Raw genomic sequence first — 2,373 nt, forward strand, 5'->3', positions numbered from 1 at the left:
ATAATTCCACCCTTCAGGTGAATCCATCGCTATTTGATGTTTTAACGAGTCTAGCAAGGGTGAAACTCGGTCTTGTCTAGTTGGACAAGTTTGTCGCTATTTGATGTTTTAACAAGTTTAACAATAAAAATAACTAGGCCCTTTTCATGTTCAGAGAGTTTGAAAAGGGACAAAAAGAAAACTCCACAAGTTATTTTTCATAAATTAATCTCTCAAGCCCAAAAAAGCATAAAATAATACAAGAGAGATTTCGTTTCCAATTTGTTAACGAGCTAGAAATGACAAGCATTCGACAATCTTTTCATGTTTAGAGAGTCTGAAAAGAGCTTAAAGAAGACTCCACTTTGAGGAACGAGTGGTGTCTAGGATAGCAACTCATTCTGGTGATCTTGGAACTTCTCAAAATATGTTCATTTATGTGAAGAGGTTGGCTAATAAGACCACTCATTGCAAATGTTCCTCAAAAAAGGGTAAAGCAACCAAGTGAAAGCATATAATCGGCCAAAGGGACGGTGGCGATGGGATGAAAACAACCAAGTCTCATCTGACAAAAAAGGCTAATAGAATGGCAATCACGAGGGTTAAAATGGAGATGGGTTCATTTTTACACAATCTTGAACCACAGGGAATTATGCTTGCATTCAGTTTCATGTTTACATAAGCTTGAAACGAAAAACTATGCTTGGATTCAGTTTCATTTTTACACAAGCTTAAAATGAAGAACTATGCTTGAATTTAGTTTACATGCCCCCAGAATGATGACTCGATTCTAGATGCATGCCCCCCAAGCTTCATTGCATTCACCTAAATAGACTACCCATGGCTATCAGGTGGATGGAATGAGGGTTCTTTTACGAGATCAAGTGAAATACTCGACTGGGATTTTACGAGATCTAATCAAAGACTCGACTTGAAACTTTCCTCCACAAAACCTTGTTTCATTTTTTAATGAGCTTGACACAAGACAAGGAACTATGCTCAGATTCCTTGTTTCATTTTTTAACGAGCTTGACACAAGACAAGGAACTATGCTCATATTCCTTGTTTCATTTTTTAATGAGGTTGACACAAGACCAGGAACTATCCTCATAGGAGTTGTTTCATTTTTTAATGAGGTTGACACAGTAAAAGAACTATCCTCATATCCTTGGTTTCATTTTTTAACGAGGTTGACACAAGACAAGGAACTATCCTCGTGGACCTGTTTCATTTTTTAACGAGGTTGACACAGTAAAAGAACTATCCTGATTTTCCTTGATCACAACTCATAAGAGGTCATGACTTCCAAGAGGTTATCATCATATGGCAGAACAATGCTCTCGAAGGGATCTGTAGCAAGGAATCCATTAGAGAGATCCGGTTCCAATGCCCCCAGTACATAACTTACAACATCATTGAGTTGATCGTCAGTTGATGTAGGCATGGAACAGGTTGCCACATAATTAACCCATGGCATGGATGATACCATTGGTACAAAATGACCATTTAGGGTAGATAGTTAATTGGAAGCCATATTTGGACCGGGAACTGAAAGTTGGTCAACAGTGACAATTTTGCCATCATGCGGGAAAAAAATCACTTGAAAGAGTGTTGAAACAATATCTCCCATGTCATAAACATATTCATGCCCAAGAATTAAGTTGTAATCTAAAGGGCCTGGGACTACCATCACATTCAGATAAACAATTTTTCCTCCCAAAGTAATAGGCAACTGAGGAAGGACCCCTAATGGTTTACTAGTTCCTTTGTTAAAAGCCAATAGATTCTGGGTAACAGGCACAAGTGGCAGTGAACTGAGTGCTTGCCAAGTAGTGGAGGAAAGGATACTCATAGATGCACCTTTATATATACTAGTGCCAGATACAATCATATTACAAACCTGTACTATGATCTGGAAAGGCACATAAGAAGGAAGACGAAATCCTGCTAGTCGATTCCAATCAAAGGAAGTGACCAGACTACTTGGAGGGGGTACCGTAAGAATAGGAGAATTATCCCCTTGAGTTATGAGAATGGGAGGATTTTCCTCCTATCTTGATGGAACAGGAGGGTTGCCTCCAAGCTCATTGGAATCTGAAGAAACAAAAAGAATCTTAGTGGTATCATATTCACTCTCTACGGGAAAGGTATGATTAACTGAGGGTGAAATCAGCTCAACTATTTCCTCGACCTGTGATGGGTAAGGTATAGACTCATGGGATTCACATTCAGAGAGAGTGGTTTTGACTAACAGTTGATTTGGGTTAGTCAATTCATCAACTAGTGAAGGATTAAGGGAGTGTCTCATGTAACCATATGGAAGTCATTGCAATGAGGTAGGACGATTATCCAACACTTTTTTGGCTTCATCCAGATAGGGACAAAGGTGAATGG

Source organism: Pinus tabuliformis, chromosome J (assembly GCF_031772625.1).
Source record: "Pinus tabuliformis cultivar Carrire ecotype Pingquan chromosome J, CPIR1, whole genome shotgun sequence".
Classification (NCBI taxonomy): domain Eukaryota; kingdom Viridiplantae; phylum Streptophyta; class Pinopsida; order Pinales; family Pinaceae; genus Pinus; species Pinus tabuliformis.